Raw genomic sequence first — 23,554 nt, 5'->3', positions numbered from 1 at the left:
GTGCAATGCTGGACCAGATTGTCCTGTGATTTGAAGGCAGAGGTTGGACATTTGAATAGTTTTACTGTTTGGAACAGCTCTATTTTCTGTTATTGTCATTTCCTTGTTGCACTTTGTTGGCTTTGTTGATGAAGTATAAAGACCACATTTAGCTTTAAATTACATCCCAAATGGCACCCTATTCCCTACATAGTGCACTACTTATGACCACGGCCCATAGGGATACACACTTAGGGCTTTATTTTAACAACTCTAACACAATGGTAAATGTTAGCGGTGGCGGCAGCGTTATAGGTTCAGGGCTGTGTCAGCTATTACCACAACCAAAATTATGGGCGCAGTAGTTGGCAGTGGAGCAAAAAGTCTGGGTTTTGATGAGTAAACAAGTTGTGGGTGTGTCAAGGCTTCGCTCCTATATGGCCAATCAGAACATGCGCCATTGCTAAATAATATGTGATAGCTTCAAGTTGTGTATTTACGGTCATCTATTGTGTTGTCATCAACTCCAATTCAAATGTCAGTCCATCATAGCCTACAGTAGTTTGTTAAATAGCCTGCCTCATATGTCCTAATATGTTGAACATGTTTACAGTCAACATCACTCTAATTGCATCTCTTTTAATATGGAAACACATTGTTAAACATAGGCTATAGCATTTACATTATAGAGGCTAGGCCTAATGTAAAGTGTAGTCTGGCCATGGACATGACAAACCTAGTGAATGAGCAAGATTACATTGGATAGGCTATTGGTAAGGCCTTAAAACATTGTATAATTCTAATCAATGTCTAATTAAAATGAAACAACTTTTTTTATAAATAGGTCATGTTTAAATACAGTTCCAGGCACCATAATTGCACCCCATGGACGTATAATACAGACAAGGCAACAGACTATGGAGGGTTTTACACACATTCAAACTTTTCACAGGAGCTGGATAAAGATGTATGGTACGGAGAAAGGGGTAATGTCCACTCATCATTATACTGTTTACACATGTAATGTTTTATAAACATCGTGGAACCATCTTACAGATCATAGTTGCACTTCTCCAGAAATAACAGCCAAAATTGCATTTGAGCCATATATGTTTTCATGGATGGTGAATCTTTCTAACAAGTTTGATTTTTAATCAAATTAAACAGAAAACAATCAATCTGTTTTTTAAACCAACACCAATAGTTTTAAATAGGATCGGGTCAGAATCATGATGTCATAAATCATACCTCTAATTCCATGAGCCTAAGGCGCTGTGTGCATGCGTAGGCCTAAGGGCTCTATGGCAGGAGGCATGGATGTTTGTCCTATTCACTGAAGATAGTATATTAAATAGTATACATTAACCCTACAATAGGCCTAGTTACAACAAACATGTAGCCTATCTAGTTTTTTGTTGTTGGCTTCAACATGGATATATTAGTCTACACACATTGAATTTGTAGTTCGAAAATGCACTGCATCTTGGAACCATGGACAACTGCATCTTGGAGCCATGGACAACTGCATCTTGGAGCCATGGACAACTTCATCTTGGTGCCATGGACAATTGGATCTTGGAGCCATGGACAACTGCATCTTGGAGCCATGGACACCTGCATCTTGGAGCCATGGACACCTGCATCTTGGAGCCATGGACACCTGCATCTTGGAGCCATGGACACCTGCATCTTGGAGCCATGGACACCTGCATCTTGGAGCCATGGACAATTGGACCTTGCCTAACCATTATAATAAATGACTTTGCCACGTGAAAGGTAAACAGACGAGCAGGCAAATAGCCTAAGCTACAAGCAGATTCAGTATCCAAGGACAGCGATTGGTTTGACAGATAGGTCCAACAGATGAAAGTGGAAGATGCCAATTTTTTACAAAATGATAAAGGAAAAACGGTTCCTAAACAGACTTCCTACCGTCACTGACACCTTTCATCCAACGGGCATCGCACATAGTCCAAACTTTTCGCACAAGCTGCATGAAAATAAATTCTGTCCAAAATAAAGAAAAAAACAGGATTGTCTGTTGACTGTTTTACTGTTCATTAGATTTTAATAAAACATTGGTTATAGGCTACTGATTATGCTGCTGTGCACCTCCCCTGGCAAAATCGCTGCCATAATCAATTGTGAACCTAAAATATCACCAGTAGCGCTGCTTGAAATTGTCACACATTTTTAAGGCCACACCTCAAAAATTATTCTCACATTAGATACTATGTTCAATTGGTGGTACTTATTCTGGGGCTTGAACAGAAATATAAAACTGACTCCTGGAGGAGTGAAGGAGTGCAGCCTGAGAGGAATATCACCCCACATGAGAGCAGTCTCTTACAGGGTGGAAACTCAAATAGGAACCATCTCTCATGGGCTCCCTTGATTCGGGGTGTGGGGGCAGTTTATGCACCCAATTTGATATAGACAATTTAGTACATTTCATTGTCTTGTGCATATAGCTCCAGCATTGCCAACATGATCTCATTAGAATATGTCTGGAATAGCAGTCACAGATTGGGAACCCAAATAGGAACCCGCTCTCAGGTGCTACTTAGGAACACTCCTCCATTGGTTTTGGGGGATGGTTTATGCTGATACACCCATGATGGTGATGTTGCCTACAGTAGACAGTTTCATATGTATATATACATAGAATTAATAATCTAATTAAAGTTCATTGGTCACGTAAACAGATTTGCAGGTGTTGTAGCAGGTGCAGTGAAATACTTATGTTACCAGCTCCAACAGGACAGTAGAATGTCTTATGTTACCAGCTCCAACAGGGCAGTAGAATGTCTTATGTTACCAGCTCCAACAGGGCAGTAGAATGTCTTATGTTACCAGCTCCAACAGGGCAGTAGAATGTCTTATGTTACCAGCTCCAACAGGGCAGTAGAATGTCTTATGTTACCAGCTCCAACAGGGCAGTAGAATGTGTTGTGTTACCAGCTCCAACAGGGCAGTAGAATGTCTTATGTTACTAGCTCCAACAGGACAGTAGAATGTCTTATGTTATCAGCTCCAACAGGACAGTAGAATGTCTTATGTTACCAGCTCCAACAGGGCAGTAGAATGTCTTGTGTTACCAGCTCCAACAGGGCAGTAGAATGTCTCACAAATACAATGCAAATACACACATAAACAAAATCTTTAAAAAACAAAAAACAATCAAATGTAGGTATATTAGACTGAGCATGTGTCAGAATCCAGAATATAAATACATGGTGTGTATAGACAGTATAGAATGTGTCAGAATCCAGAATATAAATACATGGTGTGTATAGACGGTATAGAATGTGTCAGAATCCAGAATATAAATACATGGTGTGTATAGACGGTATAGAATGTGTCAGAATCCAGAATATAAATACATGGTGTGTATAGACGGTATAGAATGTGTCAGAATCCAGAATATAAATACATGGTGTGTATAGACGGTATAGAATGTGTCAGAATCCAGAATATAAATACATGGTGTGTATAGACGGTATAGAATGTGTCAGAATCCAGAATATAAATACATGGTTTGTATAGACGGTATAGAATGTGTCAGAATCCAGAATATAAATACATGGTGTGTATAGACAGTATAGAATGTGTCAGAATCCAGAATATAAATACATGGTGTGTATAGACAGTATAGAATGTGTCAGAATCCAGAATATAAATACATGGTGTGTATAGACGGTATAGAATGTGTCAGAATCCAGAATATAAATACATGGTGTGTATAGACGGTATAGAATGTGTCAGAATCCAGAATATAAATACATGGTGTGTATAGACGGTATAGAATGTGTCAGAATCCAGAATATAAATACATGGTGTGTATAGACGGTATAGAATGTGTCAGAATCCAGAATATAAATACATGGTGTGTATAGACGGTATAGAATGTGTCAGAATCCAGAATATAAATACATGGTGTGTATAGACGGTATAGAATGTGTCAGAATCCAGAATATAAATACATGGTGTGTATAGACGGTATAGAATGTGTCAGAATCCAGAATATAAATACATGGTGTGTATAGACGGTATAGAATGTGTCAGATTCCAGAATATAAATACATGGTGTGTATAGACGGTATAGAATGTGTCAGAATCCAGAATATAAATACATGGTGTGTATAGACGGTATAGAATGTGTCAGAATCCAGAATATAAATACATGGTGTGTATAGACGGTATAGAATGTGTCAGAATCCAGAATATAAATACATGGTGTGTATAGACGGTATAGAATGTGTCAGAATCCAGAATATAAATACATGGTGTGTATAGACGGTATAGAATGTGTCAGAATCCAGAATATAAATACATGGTGTGTATAGACGGTATAGAATGTGTCAGAATCCAGAATATAAATACATGGTTTGTATAGACGGTATAGAATGTGTCAGAATCCAGAATATAAATACATGGTGTGTATAGACGGTATAGAATGTGTCAGAATCCAGAATATAAATACATGGTGTGTATAGACGGTATAGAATGTGCCAGAATCCAGAATATAAATACATGGTGTGTATAAACGGCATAGAATGTGTCAGAATCCAGAATATAAATACATGGTGTGTATAGACGGTATAGAATGTGTCAGAATCCAGAATATAAATACATGGTGTGTATAGACGGTATAGAATGTGTCAGATTCCAGAATATAAATACATGGTGTGTATAGACGGTATAGAATGTGTCAGAATCCAGAATATAAATACATGGTGTGTATAGACGGTATAGAATGTGTCAGAATCCAGAATATAAATACATGGTGTGTATAGACAGTAAAGAATCTGGAAAAGAAAATTGTATGTACAGTAGTAGGTATATTAGGATAATCTATGTGGAGAATACAGTAGAGACATACACAGTAAGTAAACAACAGTATATGAATACAATATGAGGTGACCAGCGTTCAATATGGGGCAATAGTCCCATATAGGTGACAGATGATGAATGATATGTCCTATTTTCGTGGCTTCATACCTCTCATGGCCCATCATGACATTTGGATGGCTGGTGGCCCAATGACTATGACAACAATTACTCCATAGAGAAGCCATGTGGATATGTACATCAGTTCTATATTTTCGCATGGTTTAACCTCTCTGGGAAAGTTTGCGATGCTAGCGTCCCACATTGCCAACAGCCATTGAAATTGCAACTACAAACCAACAGAAATCTCATAATTAAAATTCCTCAACCATGCAAGTATTTTACACCATTTTAAAGATACACTTCTCGTTAACTTCTTGGTGACAGGGGGGCAGTATTGAGTAGCTTGGATGAATAAGGTGCCCAGAGTAAACTGCCTGCTACTCTGTCCCAGATGCTAATATATGCATATTATTAGTAGTATTGGATAGAAAACTCTGGAGTTTCTAAAACTGTTTGAATGATGTCTGTGAGTATAACAGAACTCATATGGCAGGCGAAACACTGAGACAAATCCAACCAGGAAGTGGGAAATCTGAGGTTTGTAGTTTCATTTAAGTGATTGCCTATCCAATATGCTGTGTCTATGGGGCCAGATTGCACTTCCCAAGGCTTCCAGCAGATGTCAACAGTCTTTAGAATGTTGATTGAGGCTTCTATTGTGGAAGGAGGTCGAATAAGAGCTGTTTCAACAAGTGGACTAGGCTGAGGCCAATCAGTTGTTTACTGCGCGGTCACGCGGGTGCGCCGTGCTTTCCTTTTTCCTCTGTAATGAATACGCTCATTTCGGGAATTTCTTTCCTTAATGCGTTTGAGTCCATCAGTTGTGTTGAGAAAAGGTAGGGGTGGTATACAGAAGATAGCTCTATCTGGTAAAAGACCAAGTCCATATTATGGCAAGAACAGCTCAAATAAGCAAAGAGAAGATATGAAGGTCAGTCAATCCGGATAAATTCCAAGAACTTTGATAGTTTCTTCAAGTGCGGAAACACAATTAAGGCCTATGATGAAACTGGCTCTCATGAGGACAGCCAATGGAGGAGAAAACCCAGAGTAACCTCTTGCTGCAGAGGATACGTTCAATAGAGTTAGCTGTACCTTAGATTGCAGCCCAAATAAATGCTTCAGAGAGTTCAAGTAACAGACACATCTCAACATCAACTGTTCAAAGGAGACTGCGTGAATCAGGCCTTCATGGTTGAATTGCTACAAAGAGAACACTACTAAAGGACACCAATAAGAAGAAGAGACTTGCTTGGGAAAGAAATACGAGCAATGGATATTAGACCGATGGAAATCTGTCCTTTGGTCTGATGAGTCCAAATATGAGATTTTTGTTTCCAACCTCCGTGTCTTTGTGAGACGTAGAGTAGGTGAACAGATGATCTCTGCATGTGTGCTTCCCACAGTGAAGCATGGAAGAGGAGGTGTGATGGTGTGGGGGTGCTTTGCTGGTGACACTGTCTGAAATGTATGTAGTATTTAAGGCTCATTTAACCAGCATGGCTACCACAGCATTCTGCAGCAATACACCATCCCATATGGTTTGCGCTGAGTGGGACTATCATTTGTTTTTCAACAAGACAATGACCAAAACACACCTTCAGGTGTAAATGCTATTTGACCATGGAGAGTGATGTAGTGCTGCAACAAATGACCTGGCCTCCACAACCACCCGACCTCAACCCAATTGACATGGTTTGGGATGAGTTGTACCAGCAGAGTGAAGGAAAAGCAGCCAACAAGTGCTCAGAATATGTGGGAACTCCTCCTAGAAAATAGTAAAAATAAAGAAAAACCCTTGAATGAGTAGGTGTGTCCAAACTTTTGACTGGTACTGTAAATTTACATTTGAGTAATTTAGCAAAAACTCTTATCCAGAGCAAATTACAACCTACATCTTAAGATAGCTATATGAGACAACCACATGTCAAAGTCAAAGTAAGTATGTTTTTTCCTCATTAAAGAAGTTATCAGCAAAGTCAGTATAAAAAAGGTGAAAACCTTTTTTCTTAATTGTTTTATGAGGGAATAGGACAGGTATCCTATTGGTGATGGTGGTGGTGTTGATGATGGTGGTGGGGATTGTAGTGGTGGTAATGGTGGTGGTGTTGTTGGTGGTGGTGACGATGGTGGTGGTTGTGGTGGTGGTGATGTTAGTGGTGTTGGTGTAGATGGTGATGGTGGTGGGGATTGTAGTGGTGGTAATGGTGGTGGTGTTGATGGTAGTGGTGGTAGTGGTAATAGTGGTGATGGTGATGATGGTGGTGGTGATGGTGGTGGTGATAATGATGGTGATGGTGATGGTGGTGATGGTGATGGTGGTGATGGTATGTGATACATTCTATACTATAGGCAGATACTTCATTGTATTGAAATCGCCAGGATAGCACAAGCCAATACTACTCTGACTGGCTGAAAAAAAGACAGATTTCGTGACTATTTGAAATCATACACAAACCATTGACATTTCATATGAGAAATACTGATAATCTGCCATGTCATATTAACATAATACAATCTGTTTTAAGGTGGCCTCCAACATGTTGCGCCACAATTAAGTATTTTCTCTGAAATGATTCATTCTGATAGAATGCTGTGGTTTGGGATTTATCTTTTGAGCAGCATGGTGGCGAATGTGGTAACCCAATTCTGTCCAACCTAGGTGTGGTGACGTACTTCCCTACAGTGAAGAGAGGAGTTGGAGACAGTAGTGAGGAGAGAAGGCAATGAGAGGGAAGAGAGGAGAGGAGAAGCACAAGGATAGGAGAAAGAAAAAAGGGAGGAGAGGAGAGAGGGAACAGTAAAAATAAGTTGGAAGGGGAGGGGGGAGTGACATCTCAAAGAAGCTGTCTGGAACTATATTTAGTCCATGTGACTTTGACAGAAAAGTAGTTGGCTTTCAACAAATTGTCAAAATGAATAACGCTATAAAAATACTGTAATTAACAAAGGTGTATGTGGTAAACAAGATGTCAAAGAGCCAAACACCTGTCAATATAATTATGGTGGCAGGAAATGTACAGTACCAGTCAAAAGTTTAGAGATAACTTTTCATTCAAGGCTTTTTCTTTATTTTTACTATTTTCTACATCACAGAATAATAGTGAAGACATCAAAACTATGAAATAACACATATGGAATCATGTAGGAACCAAAAAATGGTTAAACAAATCAAAATATATTTAAAATGTTATATTCTTCAAAGTAGCCACCCCTTGCCTTTATGACAGCTTTGCACACTTGGTACTCTCTAAACCAGCTTCACCTGGAATGCTTTTCCAACAGTCTTGAAGGAATTCCAAAATATGCTGAGCACTTGTTGGCTGCTTTTCCTTCACTCTGCGGTCCAAATCATAACAAACCATTTGGGTTGAGGTCATTTGGGTTGAGGTTGGATGATTGTGGAGGCCAGGTCATCTGATGCAGCATTCCATCACTCTCCTTCTTTGTCAAATAGCACTTACACAGCCTGGAGGTGTGTTAGGTCACTGTACATTGGAAAACAAATTATAGTCCCACTAAGCACAAACCATATGAGATGGCATATCGCTGCAGAATGCTGTGGTACAGTGGGTTGCTAAAGTATTCACCCCCTTTGGCATTTTTCCTATTTTGTTGCCTTACAACCTGGAATTAAAATAGATTTTTGGAGGGTTTGTATCGTTTGATTTACACAACATGCCTACCACTTTCAAGATGCAAAATATTTTTTTATTGTGAAACAAACAAGAAATAAGACAAAAAAAACGGAAAACCTGAGCCTTCGTAACTATTCACCCCCAGAAAGTCAATACTTTGTAGAGCCACCTTTTGCAGCAATTACAGCTGCAAGTATTTGGGGGTATGTCTCTATTATCTTGGCATATCTTGCCACTGGAAGTTTTGCCCATTCTTCAAAGCAAAACTGCTCCAGCTCCTTGAAGTTGGATGGGTTCTGCTTGTGTATAGCAATCTTTATGTCATACCACAGATTCTCAATTGGATTGAGGTCTAGGCTTTGACTAGGCCATTCCAAGACATGTAAATGTTTCCCCTTAAACCACTCAAGTGTTGCTTTAGCAGTATGCTTAGGGTCATTGTCCTGCTGGAAGGTGAACCGCCATCCCAGTCTCAATTCTCTGGAAGACTGAAACAGGTTTCCCTCAAGAATTTCCCTGTATTTAGCGACATCCATGCTTCACTGTGTGGATGGTGTTCTTGGGGTGATGAGAGATATGGGGTTTGCGCCAGACATAGCGTTTTCCTTCATGGCCAAAATTGTATTCTCATCTGACCAGAGTATCATCTTCCATACGTGTTGGGTGTTTCCCACATGCCTTTTGGCGAACACCAAACATGTTTGCTTATTTTTTTATGGCCACTCTTCCATAAAGCCCAGCTCTGTGGAGTGTACAGCTTAAAGTGGTCCTATGGACAGATACTCCAATCTCCGCTGAGGAGCTTTGCAGCTTATTCAGGGCTATCTTTGGTCTCTTTGTTGCCTCTATGATTAATGACCTCCTTGCCTGGTCCATGAGTTTTGGTCGGCAGCCCTCTCTTGGCAGGTTTGTTGTGGTGCCATGTTCTTTCCATTTTTTAATAATGGATTTAATGGTGCTCTGTGGTGTGTTCAAAGTTTCTGCAGTATGTACACACCAATTTTCTTTTATTAATTTTTTATTTTATTTAAAAAAAATAAAAAAAAATCATTTCACTTCCCAAATTTGGACTATTTTGTGTATGTCCATTACATGAAATCCAAATAAAATTCAATTTAAATTACAGGTTGTAATGCAACAAAATAGGAAAAACTCGAAGGGGGTGAATACTTTTGCTCGGCACTGTAAACATGTTGGTTAAGTGTGCCTTGAATTCTAAATAAATCACAGACAATGTCACCATCAATACACCGCCACACCATCACACCTCCTCCTCCATGCTTCATGGTAGGAACCACACATGCCGAGATCATCTGTTCACCTACCCTACGTCTCATAAAGACTTAGTGGTTGGAAACAAAAATGTAAAATGTCAAAATTTGTACTCACCAGACCAAAGGACAGATTTCCACCAGTCAATTGTCCATTGCTTGTTTTTCTTGTCCCAAGCAAGTGTCTTCTTCTCATTGGTGACCTTTAGTATTGATTTCTTTGCAGAAAATTGACCAAATTGACCATGATTCACACAGTCTCCTTTGAACAGTTGATGTTGAAATGTGTCTGTTACTTGAAATGTGTCTGTTACTTAATGTAATGTATTGTATTGTCTGCAGCAGATGTATCTCTGGGTCTTCCTTTCCCGTGGCTGTACTCATGACAGCCAGTTTCATCATAGAGCTTGATGGTTTTTGCGACAGCACATGAGGAAACTTTCAAAGTTCTTGACATTTTCTGCATTGACTGACCTTCATATCTTACAGTAATCATGGAGTGTCCTTTCTCTTTTCTTATTTGAGCTGTTCTTGGCATAATATGGACTTGGTCTTTTACCAGATAGGGCTATTTTCTGTATACCACCCCTACCTTGTCACAACACAACTAATTGGTTCAAATGCATTAAGGAAAGAAATTCCACAAATTAACTTTTAACAAGGCACACCTGTTAATTTAAATGTATTCCAGGTGACTACCTCATGAAGCTGGCTGAGAGAATGCCAAGAGTGTGCAAAGCTGTAATCAAGAAAAATGGTGGCTACTTTGAACAATCTCAAACATAAAACATTTTTTTTTTTTGTTTAACACTTTTTTGGTGACAACATGATTCCATATCTGTTATTTCATAGTTTCGATGTCTTCGCTATTACTGTACAATGTAGAAAATAGTTTCAAAAAAATGAATATCAGTAGGTGTGTCCAAACTTTTGACTGTTACTGTATATGCTAAGATGACATTTAGAGCTATATGTGCGAAAATGCTAGGTGAGTAACTGTAATTGACTCTTATTCTCCATACATCACACTGTCATATATTTAAATAGCTTTTATTTAAACATACCTCTTTTTCAAGGGAAACCTCCTGATATGCAGGTATTATTGTAGTCTATTGCATTATAAGGAAATAGAGATACTGTGTACATACATACCCCTGCTTTCCCGCAATCTGTATCATGTAATGTAACAGAGACAATGTCAGCCTAATGGTACATCATGGTATTTGGTGATGTACAGAGATAAACAGAGATGATACTGTTAGTTAAACAGATATGATACTGTTAGCTATAGGGAGATGATATTGTTAGCTAAACAGAGATGATATTGTTAGCTAAATAGATATGATACTTTGAGCTAAACAGAGATGATACTGTTAGCTATAGAGAAATGATACTGTTAGCTCAGCAGAGATGATACTATTAGCTATAGAGAGATGATACTGTTTGCTAAATAGAGATGATACTATTAGCTATAGGGAGATGATAATGTTAGCTATAAATATTAGAGGTCGAGCTATTAATCGTCATGTCCGAATAATTAGGGCCGATTTCAAGTTTTCCTAAAAATCGGTAATAAAAATCTGCCTTTTTGGACGCCGATTATGGCCGATTACTTGCAATTCACGAGGAGACTACGTGTCGGGCTGACCACCTGTTACACAAGTGCAGCTTCAAAAGGACCTTGTGTCTGCAAGGAGCCAAGGTAAGTTGCTAGCTAGCATTAAACTTATCTTATAAAAAAACAATCAGTCTTCACATAATCACTAGTTAATTACACATGTTTGATGATATTACTAGGTTAACTAGCTTGATCTGCGAACTGTGTGAAGACCATTTCTTCCTAACAACGACCATAATTAATTTGCCAGAATTTACATAAGTATGACATAACATTGAAGGTTGTGCAATGTAAAAGCAATATTTATACTTAGGGTTGCCACCCGTTCGATAAAATATGGAACGGTTCCGTATTTCACTGAAAGAATAAACATTTTGTTTTCGAAATGATAGTGTCCGGATTTGACCATATTAATGTCCAAAGGCTCATGTTTCTGTGTGTTTATTATATTGTAATTATTTACAGTATATGATTTGATATTTGATAGAGCAGTCTGACTGAGCGGTGGTAGGCAGCAGCAGCCTTGTAAGCATTCATTCAAATAGCACTTTACTGCGTTTGCCAGCAGCTCTTAGCAATGCTTGAAGCACAGCGCTCTTTATGACTTCAAGCCTATCAACTCCTGATATTAGGCTGGCAATGCTAAAGTGCCTATAAAAATGTCCAATAGTCCAAGGTATATAAAATACAAATGGTATAGAGAGAAATAGTCCTATAAGTCCCATAATAACTACAACCTAAAACGTCTTAAAACTTCTTATGGCTGAGATCCAGCTAACGGGATCGATATGACAACAGCCAGTGAAAGTGCAAATTCAAACAACAGAAATCTAATAATTAAAATTCCTCAAACATACAAGTATTTCACACCATTTTAAAGAAGTGTTATACATGTAACTTTAGATAAACTTCTCCTTAATGCAACCGCTGTGTCAGATTTCAAAAAGCTTTACCGAAAAAGCACACCATGCAATAGTATGAGTACAGCGTTCAGAGACCAAAACAGATATCTGCCATGTTGTGTAGTCAACAAAAGTCAGAAATAGCATTATAAATATTCCTTTACCTTTGATGATCTTCATCAGAATGTACTCCCAGGAATCTCAGTTCCACAATAAATGTTTGATTTATTCAATAAAGTTCATAATTTATGTTGAAATACCTCCTTTTGTTAGTGCGTTTGGTAAACAAATCCAATCTCACGACACGCGTGCAAGTCCAGCGAATGTACGGACGAAAAGTCCATAATTTTATATTACAGGTCGTAGAAACATGTCAAACGAAGTATAGAATCAATCTTTAGGATGTTTTTAACATAAATCTTCAATAATGTTCCAACCGGAGAATTCCTTTGTCTGTAGAAATGCAATGGAACAGAGCTCGCTCTCACGTGTGCGCGAGACTGAGTTCGTGGCTCTCTGCCAGACCTCTGACTCATTCCCCTCTCATTCGCCCCCACTTCACAGTAGAAGCATCAAACAAGCTTCTAAAGACTGTTGACATCTAGTGGAAGCCTTAGGAAGTGCAATATGACCCATATCCCACTGTGTATTCGATAGGCCGAGAGTTGAAAAACTACAAACCTCAAATTTCCCACTTCCTGGTTGGATTTTTTTCTCAGGTTTTTGCCTGCCATATGAGTTCTGTTATACTCACAGACATACTCAAAGAGTTTTAGAAACTTCAGAGTGTTTCCTATTCAAATACACTAATAATATTCCTTTATATTAGCTTCTGTGACTGAGTAGCAGGCAGTTTACTCTGGGCACCTTATTCATCCCAGCTACTCAATACTGCCCCCAGCCATAAGAAGTTAACTGGAAATTTTGAAGACATGTTAAAAGGAACCACCAGCTTTCATATGTTCTCATGTTCTGAGCAAGGAACTTAAACGTTAGCTTTTTTACATGGCACACATTGCACTTTTACTTTCTTCTCCAACACTGTGTTTTTGCATATTTAAACCAAATTTAACATGTTTCATTATTTATTTGAGACTAAATAGATTTTATTTATGTACTATATTAAGTTAAAATAAGTGTTAATCTTTCTTTCAGTATTGTTGTAATTGTCATTATTGCAAATATATATATAAAAATCATCTGATTAATCGGTATCGTTTTTTTTTTAATTCTCCAATAATCGGTATCGGTATCGGCGTTGAAAAACCATAATCGGTCGACCTCTAATAGAGATATGGGACTGTTAGCTATAGACAGATGATCCTGTTAGCTATAGAGAGATCATACTGTTAGCTATAGAGAGATTATACTGTTAGCTATAGAGAGAGGATACTGTTAGCTATAGAGAGATGATACTGTTAGCTATAGAGAGATTATACTGTTAGCTATAGAGAGAGGATACTGTTAGCTATAGAGAGATGATACTGTTAGCTATAGAGAGATGATTACTGTTAGCTATAGAGAGAGGATACTGTTAGCTATAGAGAGATCATACTGTAAGCTATAGAGAGATTATACTGTTAGCTATAGAGAGAGGATACTGTTAGCTATAGAGAGATGATACTGTTAGCTATAGAGAGATGATTACTGTTAGCTATAGAGAGAGGATACTGTTAGCTATAGAGAGATCATACTGTTAGCTATAGAGATATTATACTGTTAGCTATAGATAGATGATAGTGTTAGATATAGAGATATGATACTGTTAGCTAAACAGAGATGATACTGTTTGCTAAATAGACCTGTTAGCAAATGGTGGTTCTCAATGTGCCCTGTGAACTGAAAAATACATCTAAATGTACTGATTTAAATTTAGACATGGTTTTCATCCAAAGAGGGAAGCACCTCTTGCATAGATGGATTCAATCTATTTTATTAGCCAGTTGGGGCTGAAAAGGAGAGTAAAAAGGAGGGATAGACTATCTGGGCAAATGTTTCCTGGCCACACATAGACTATTATCGTTCATTACGCTGCTAGCTATCATCAAAGAATCCAATCCAAGTTAAGCCATAATATGATAATGTTTTTTTTCGGGCAGAATGTTCTCGCCATTTATTACAGAATGAGGCTAAATCACTTGTATTAATAAGTAGAACTATGACTGAGGGCAAGGGAATTTTTTCCTGGATTCTGAACTGATAAACTCCATTACACCATTGTTTCACTGTAAATAAACCCTTTAGGATATTTAAAAGTTTTGTATTGACAGATATGGATCAGAATATGAGATGGGGATATAAAGGTTAAAAGGAGAGAAAGTGTGTGGCGGAATGGGGGATTGAGCCGCAGTCTCCAGGGGCAGCCCCATTGTATATGTAGACTTGGCAGTCTATGACTAGGGTGGCTGGAGTCTTTGAACATTTTCAGGGCCTTCCTCTGTAGTGCCTTGAGGTTGGAGGCCGAGCAGTTGCCATATCAGGCAGTGATGCAGCCAGTCAGGATGCTCTCCATGCTGCAGCTGTAGACTGGATCAGTTTGAATTCCAGGTTAACAGAATATACTGACTAACAGGGAAGTCTGCCTTCTGCTGTACTTTATGCTTATATTTTATTTATTAGATTTTTTTTCACATTTATTTTACCAGGTAGGCAAGTTGAGAACAAGTTCTCATTTACAATTGCGACTTGGCCATGGTAAAGCAAAGCAGTTCGACACATACAACGACACAGAGTTACACATGGAGTAAAACAAACATACAGTCAATAATACAATATAAACAAGTCTATATACGATGTGAGCAAATTAGGTGAGATAAGGGAGGTAAAGGCAAAAAAAGGCCATGGTGGCAAAGTAAATACTATATAGCAAGTAAAACACTGGAACGGTAGATTTGCAGTGGTAGAATGTGCAAAGTAGAAGTAAAAATAATGGGGTGCAAAGGAGCAAAATTAATAAATAAAATAAAATAAATTCAGTAGGGAAAGAGGTAGTTGTTTGGGCTAAATTATAGGTGGGCTATGTACAGGTGCAGTAATCTGTGAGCTGCTCTGACAGCTGGTGCTTAAAGCTAGTGAGGGAGATAAGTGTTTCAAGTTTCAGAGATTTTTGTAGTTTGTTCCAGTCATTGGCAGCAGAGAACTGGAAGGAGAGGCGGCCAAAGAAAGAATTGGTTTTGGGGGTGACCAGAGACATATACCTGCTGGATCGCGAGCTACAGGTGGGTGATGCTATGGTGACCAGCGAGCTAAGGGGGGACTTTACCTAGCAGGGTCTTGTAGATGACATGGAGCCAGTGGGTTTGGCGACGAGTATGAAGCGAGGGCCAGCCAGCGAGAGCGTACAGGTCGCAATGGTGGGTAGTATATGGGGCTTTGGTGACAAAACGGATGGCACTGTGATAGACTGCATCCAATTTGTTGAGTAGGGTATTGGAGGCTATTTTGTAAATGACATTGCCGAAGTCGAGGATTGGTAGGATGGTCAGTTTTACAAGGGTATGTTTTGCAGCATGAGTGAAGGATGCTTGGTTGCGAAATAAGAAGCCAATTATAGATTTAACTTTGGATTGGAGATGTTTGATGTGGGTCTGGAAGGAGAGTTTACAATCTAACCAGACACCTAGGTATTTATAGTTTTCAGAGCCATCCAGAATAGTGATGTTGGACAGGCGGGCAGGTGCAGGCTGCGATCGGGTGAAGAGCATGCATTTAGTTTTACTTGTATTTAAGAGCAATTGGAGGCCACGGAAGGAGAGTTGTATGGCATTGAAGCTTTCCTGGAGGGTTGTTAACACAGTGTCCAAAGAAGGGCCAGAAGTATACAGAATGGTGTCGTCTGCGTAGAGGTGGATCAGAGACTCACCAGCAGCAAGAGCGACATCATTGATGTATACAGAGAAGAGAGTCGGTCCAATAATTGAACCCTGTGTCACCCCCATAGAGACTGCCAGAGGTACGGACAGCAGACCCTCCGATTTGACAAACTGAACTCTATCAGTGAAGTAGTTGGTGAACCAGGCGAGGCAATAATTTGAGAAACCAAGGCTGTCGAATCTGCCGATGAGTTTGTGATGATTGACAGAGTCGAAAGCCTTGGCCAGATCAATGAATACGGCTGCACAGTAATGTTTCTTATCGATGGCGGTTAAGATATCGTTTAGGACCTCGAGCGTGGCTGAGGTGCACCCATGACCAGCTCTGACACCAGATTGCATAGCAGAGAGGGTATGGTGAGATTCGAAATGGTCGGTAATCTGTTGACTTGGCTTTCGAAGACCTTAGAAAGACAGGGAAGGATAGATATAGGTCTGTAGCAGTTTGGGTCAAGAGTGTCCCCCCCCCCCCTTTGAAGAGGGGGATGACCGCAGCTGCTTTCCAATCTATGGGAATCTCAGACGACATGAAAGAGAGGTCGAACAGGCTAGTAATAGGGGTGGCAACAATTTTGGCAGAGATTTTTTTAGAAAGAAAGGGTTCAGATTGTCTAGCCCGGCTGATTATTAGGGGTCCAGATTTTGCAGCTCTTTCAGAACATCAGCTGACTGGATTTGGGAGAAGTAGAAATGGGGAAGGCTTGGGCGAGTTGCTGTTGGTGGTGCAGTGCTGTTGACCGGGGTAGGGTAGCCAGCTGGAAAGCATGGCCAGCCGTAGAAAAATGCTTATTGAAATTCTCAATTACAGTGGATTTATCAGTGGTGACAGTGTTTCCTATCTTCAGTGCAGTGGGCAGCTGGGAGGAGGTGTTCTTATTCTCCATGGACTTTACAGTGTCCCAGAACTTTTTTGAGTTAGAGTTGCAGGAAGCAAATTTCTGCTTGAAAAAGCTAGCCTTGGCTTTTCTAACTGCCTGTGTGTAATGGTTTCTAGCTTCCCTGAAAAGCTGCATATCACGGGGGCTGTTCAATGCTAATGCAGAACGCCATAGGATGTTTTTGTGTTGGTTAAGGGCAGTCAGGTCTGGGGAGAACCGAGGGCTATATCTGTTCCTGGTTCTACATTTCTTGAATGGGGCATGCTTATTTAAGATGGAAGGCATTTAAAAAAAATTACCAGGCATCCTCTACTGACGGGATGAGTGCAATATCCTTCCAGGATACCCCGGCCAGGTCGATTAGAAAGGCCTTAAAACAAGAGCACCCTGGAAATCCCTTCCTTGTATGTTAACAGTACAGAAAAAAAACATTGTCTCCACAATTGGTTTGTATTTAGAAATCACACATTTGTAGGGGAGAGTGGGGTAAGATGAGACATCCTTTATTTCTAGGCAACCAAACACAAAACGTATAATTTGAGCAAATATTTAGGAAGAAGTCATCATTCCCTGTCTCTGAAAGTCTCTGAAAGAAGAAACTACATGGAAAAAGAGGTAAGCAAGTTATGTCCAAAAAACAGATTTTTACCAAGTCAAATGAATTTATTGTGTGAGGTTTCATGATGCTTGTATCTAAAGCAAAGTGTGTATTTTTAAGATGGTTTATATACATCATGTTGGGTGTCTATAAGCTTCAATATGAGGTCCTAAACCTATCATGAAAGTGTGGGCTAATATAGTAAAAATATTTGCCTTGGGGTAAGTTGAGCCAATGGCAAGTTGAGCTAATGTAATTGTTTTGCTGGGATATGAGTAACAACAGGGCTTGGCCTATGTTAAAAATGTTTTTTTTTTAAGTACAAAGTGTTTGTTAGGTGTTAAGCCTGTGGTAAAATATGCTTAAAATGATTAAAAGACAAAAAGCAATAGTAATTGTGTTGAATTGTGTTTGGTAAATAAAGATACTGCAGTAGTAATATTTACCTTACCCTGTTCCAAAACTGGTGTAAGTTGTGCCAAGGGTCATAGTCAATCGATCAATAATAAAATAATACTCTTAGCAAAAATGTTTATCTTTCATTTACAATCAGTAGAATCTATGAGAATAGAAAGGTTCAGATTTTTTGTGAAACATCACAGCACAGTTGAAAAATATATAGCAAATAGAAACTAGATGGGGTTGAGAGATAGATGGAAGAGGTTGAGGGGAGCTGAAGGATGGGACTGGATGGTGTTTAGAGATAGATGGAAGAGGTTGAGGGGAGCTGAAGGATGGGACTGGATGGTGTTTAGAGATCGATGGAAGAGGTTGAGGGTAGCTGAAGGATGGGACTAAAAACAAACAAAAGATAACTAATGTAAAATATACTGTGTCTATAAAATGGATATAGTATGTATACGCTGGAAGTAGAAGCCTAAGTGTTGTTGTCCATTAGTTTACTCCAATTAGGGGAGGGGTGGTATGTTCAGAGGAAAATAATTAAGGAAAATATATAAAATAAAATAAAATATATATACAGTGCATTCGGAAAGTATCTATCCGTAATATTAAAGCTGATCTACCGTCTAAAAATACATAAATAAATCATTTGAGCCAAAATACCACTTTCTTTGGACAAGCTATGTTTTCAGAACTGTAATGTTTACATGAAATCTGATTATTTCAAGGATACACAATATTCTGTAATATATGTAAATATGTTTGTTAGAAATAATAGTATACTTCACTTGATGGAGTGATGCTGAAAGTAAAATATGGCTCAACTTACCCCACTCTCCCCTACCCTTAAATACTTTAAAACCTTTTCTGTTTTTCTATTCTTTTGATCAGATGAAACGATTACAGGATTTGGCTAAACCTCTTCACACACACACACACACACACACACACACATCCCTTTTGTTTAGTCGGTCAGCGAAACAATTATTTAAATGCACTGGTCTGTATCCTTCCCGAACGATAAGTTCTCAGATTTTGTTCATTAGAGAAATCACATGGATGCACTATATCTACGTCCAAAATGGCACACTACTATTCCCTTCATAGCTCCCTGATTTTGACCTGGGCCCATAGGGTATCTGGTCAAATGTAGTGCACTTTGTAGGGAATAGGGTGCCATTTGGGATGGTTCCTAGAACTGCAAAAATCCATATTCCATCATAATGAAACAGAATCATTGTGTTTCACATTGTACTTTTTCAAATAATTAAACAGGTGAATGTAGGACACAACAAGATCAACAACAACATCAACATCAAACAACATCCCACTATTGTATTGTTACTGCATCTCTAAAAGCACCTTATTCCCATCACAGTGCACTACTTTTGACCAGGGCTAATAGGACTGGTTAAAAGTAGTGCACTATATTGGGAATAGTGTGCCATTTGGGATGCGTATTCTATGTGCCACTGGGTCATTCCTAATATTTGGTGCCTTTTGGACCTTTTGGAGAAAAAAAAATGTATATATACTTAGTGCATTCGGAGAGTATTCAGACCCTTTGACTTTTTCCACATTTGGTTACGTTTCAGCCTTATTCTAAAATGGATTAAATATTTTCTGTTCCCATTATCAATATACACACAATACCGCATAATGACAAAGCAAAAACAGTTTAGAAATGTCTGCAAATGTATATAAAAATATATATATATATCTCACATTTACATAAGTACTCAGACCTATTACTCTGTACTTTGTTGAAGCACCTTTGGCAGCGATTAGAGCCTCAATTCTTCTTTGTTATGACACTAAAAGCTTGGCACACTTGTATTTTGAGAGTTTCTCACATTCTTCTTTGCAGATCCTCTCAAACTCCGTCAGGTTGGATGGGGAGCATCGCTGCACAGCTATTTTCAGGTCTCTCCAGAGATGTTCGATTGAGTTCAAGCTCTGGTTGAAGCCTAAATTAGCCATAGCTCTGTGATTGAGCAAGATTTTATCTTCACTATCAAATATATTTAACATTTAGAAATCTGGTTAATTTTCTCTATAGTTCAGCCTAACAGGGTGGAAATGTATCCAATCATTAAGTGATGCTAAATGAGCTGATAGATATTGTGTCAGTCTGTCCCTGTGGATCTGAAAGTGTCATTATGTCTGTCTCGAAGCTGCTTCCTGCTGGTCCCTCCACTCAAACACGACCAGATTATCACTTTACCACTATACTGCCTTTCCCCTCTCTCTCTCTTTATCTCTTTCTGTTCATCTTCTCTCTCTCTCCATCTCCCTCTCATCTCTCCTCATCTTTTCTCTTACATTCTCTGTCTTTCTCTCTGGGAGATATACAGTGTATCCATCCCACAGACTACAGGATATTGGATTCAAAAGATTAGAGGGATTTTCCCTGAGGGTTTTCCCCACTTGCTTTATTAAATATAACCGCTCTTGACTGTCAGAGAGAGAGACTATATTGATGTTTATTTATTTTGTCTTTTGTACTTTTAACTATTTGCACATCATTACAACACTGAATATAAACATTATATGACCTTTGAAATGTCTTTATTATTTTCGAGCTTTTTTGAGTGTCATGTTTACTGTAAATGTTGTATTGTTTAAACCACTTTTGTTTATTATCTATTTCACCTACTTTTGGGCATCCGAGTTGCATAGCTGGTCTAAGGCACTGCATCTCAGTGCTAGAGGCGTCACTACAGACCCTGGTTTGATTCCAGATTGTATCACAACTGGTTGTGTTTGGGAGTCCCATAGGGCGGTGCACAATTGTCCTGCATTGTCCGGGCTAGGGTTGGGTAGGCCGTCATTGTAAATAAGGATTAGTTCTTAAAACTTGCTTTGGCAATGTAAACACATGTTTCCCATGCCAACAAAGCCCCTTAAATTGAAGAGAGAGAGATAGCGAGAGAGAAATAAATAAACAAATAAATAATAATAATAACAACTATGTACAATAAAACTGAGGCAAAAGCCTAAAAAATGCTGTTGGTTGCTAATCTGCTTCTTTACTGTAGATAGCACTATGTGCTCTTTTCATTTGATGGGTCGCAATCTCTCAAAGGCCCTTTGATCCAGGTGGACAGGGGTGGTCTGAAAGTCACTGGGACAACAACCCAACTTGATATAGGGGTAGGTTTTAGCGGGTGGAATAGTGGAGAACCATTGGGGGTTTACTCAGTAACAGTGCAAATATCATGGCACAGCTATATGGAAACTCATCATGGCACTTTAATAGTACATTTGCAAACATACAATATATTATGATGAATAGAATTGAAACTTGTATCTCATTATGGTAAATGGTGAGATAAGTATAGCCAGTTATAATTGTAATGGCTTAGCAGATAATAAGAAAAGAGAAGGAATATAATATCTACTGTTTACAGGAAACTCATCTTTAGTTTCCTGGAAAAAGGACTGGGGGAAATATACTTCTCCCATGGGCAAAGAAATTCAAAATGGGTAATAATTAACAATAATTTCAATCTGAATGTGAAAACTGTACAAACAGGTCCACAAGGAGGGTGGTTAATTTAAAAAATGCTATTGGACCATAAGCAGATTTTGCTCAATAATCTATATGGTCCAAATAATGATGATCCACGCTTCTTCGAAAATATATATATTAATTGATCAAGTTTACAAGCAATACACAACTCTATTATTAAGATGGGAGATTATAGGACGGTTTTAATCACCTCGATGGACTAAAAGAAATAACATTACAAACGATCACCCTCATGCACTTAAGGAGATCACAACTATCATGGATATATTTGAACTAGTGGGTATATGGAGGATAAAATATCCTGACCTAGTGAGATATACAAGCTAGTTTCTTGTGTCATTCTCGGTGCCATCAAATGTTTTTAAAGAGTGTTGATAGGGGACAAAATGAGGTCGCCCCATCAAATAATTGGCATACACATTACTCTTCCAGAATTTCTACTTGGGAAAGGATGTTGGAAATTTTAACAAAGCTTACTGATGACAACTTGTTTTTAACCAAGACAACATACGTTCCCTTGGGTACAGCAGATCCCTTTATTGTATGGGGCAATTTCAAATGTGAGTTTAGGGGCCATGCAATTTTTTTTTTTTTAAACAAAAACAATTTTTAGTAGTAGGCTAAACTAAATTTTTAGTAGTTCATATTAACAAAGGAAATAGAGGAACTAGCAGAACAGGTAGATACCAATAACAACTGTACCATAGAGGCACAAAATAAGTTAGAGGAAAACAAAAAGAACTGTAGGAAATTATTCAAGAAAGATCAAGTCTGATATATTTAAAAAATAAAGTGAACTGGATGGAATATGGGGACAAATGCACCAAATTATGTTGTAATCTTTAACATAGAAATGCTACCAAAAATAATTGACAGATACTTGTTACAAATGACGGAGTCACAAATGATTCACCAAATTATATTTTGAAAGAGGAAGCAAAGTACTTTAAGCATATGTTTTCGTGTCAGTCTCCTCCATCTCCACTATCCGAAGTTAATTGTAAGGATTGTATTTCTATTAATAGTGTAAAATTAACAGCTGTACAGAAAGACTCATGTGAAGGCCAAATTACAGAGGCCTTTAAGTCTGGGAAAACTCCAGCGCTGGATGGCAGACCAGTTAAGGTATATCAAACCTTTTTGGCATGTTTTTAGCATGTTTGAACTATTCCTTTAAAATAAGGTCTTATTTCACTATTAGTTCAACAGGACTCAGGTGGTAAAGATAATGATCCAGTCCACCTAAAATATTGGAGACCCCTTACACTTCAGTGTAGTAATGCAAAACATTTTAGGTAAATACATAACGCAGAAAATTAAAAAGGTTTTGTTGGATATTATTCATCATAATCAGACAGTTTTTTACATGGATGATACATTGGACATAATATAAGATAAGTACTGAAACAATAGAACACTATGAAACATCTGGGAAACAGGGCCTGGTATTCATAGCTGAAAAGGCCTTTGATGAAGTACGACTAGAATTAACATATAAATGCCTGGACTGTTTTAATTAAGAATAATCTCTTATACAAAGGGTTAAAGTTATCTATAGTAACTAGAGGTCGACCGATTAATGGTAATGGCCGATTTCAAGTTTTCATAACAATCGGAAATCTGTATATGTGGAGACCAATTTTTTTTTTTACACCTTTATTTAATCTTTATATAACTAGGCAAGTCAGTTAAGAACACATTCTTATTTTCAATGATGGCCTAGGAACGGTGGGTTAACTGCCCCGTTCAGGGGCAGAATGACAGAATTCCACCTTGTCGGCTCGGGGGATCCAATCTTGCAACCTTACAGTTAACTAGTCCTGCCTGTTACGTGAATGCAGTAAGCCAAGATAAATTGCTAGCTAGCATTAAACTTATTTTATAACAACAATCAATCATAATCACTAGTTA

At 38.4% G+C, this 23,554-nt stretch overlaps 1 protein-coding gene across 10 annotated transcripts in view; it reads left to right on the top strand.

The window, feature by feature from the left end:
• LOC110503044 (neurexin-1a) overlaps window positions 1-23,554 on the top strand; it is a 747,078-nt gene that overhangs the window by 3,940 nt on the left and 719,584 nt on the right. The window lies entirely within an intron of this gene.

This window comes from Oncorhynchus mykiss, chromosome 23, assembly GCF_057628025.1.
Source record: "Oncorhynchus mykiss isolate SJ-2025 chromosome 23, ASM5762802v1, whole genome shotgun sequence".
Classification (NCBI taxonomy): domain Eukaryota; kingdom Metazoa; phylum Chordata; class Actinopteri; order Salmoniformes; family Salmonidae; genus Oncorhynchus; species Oncorhynchus mykiss.
Note: the sequence above shows the minus strand (reverse complement) of the source record. Positions and strands in the feature narration are given on the sequence as shown.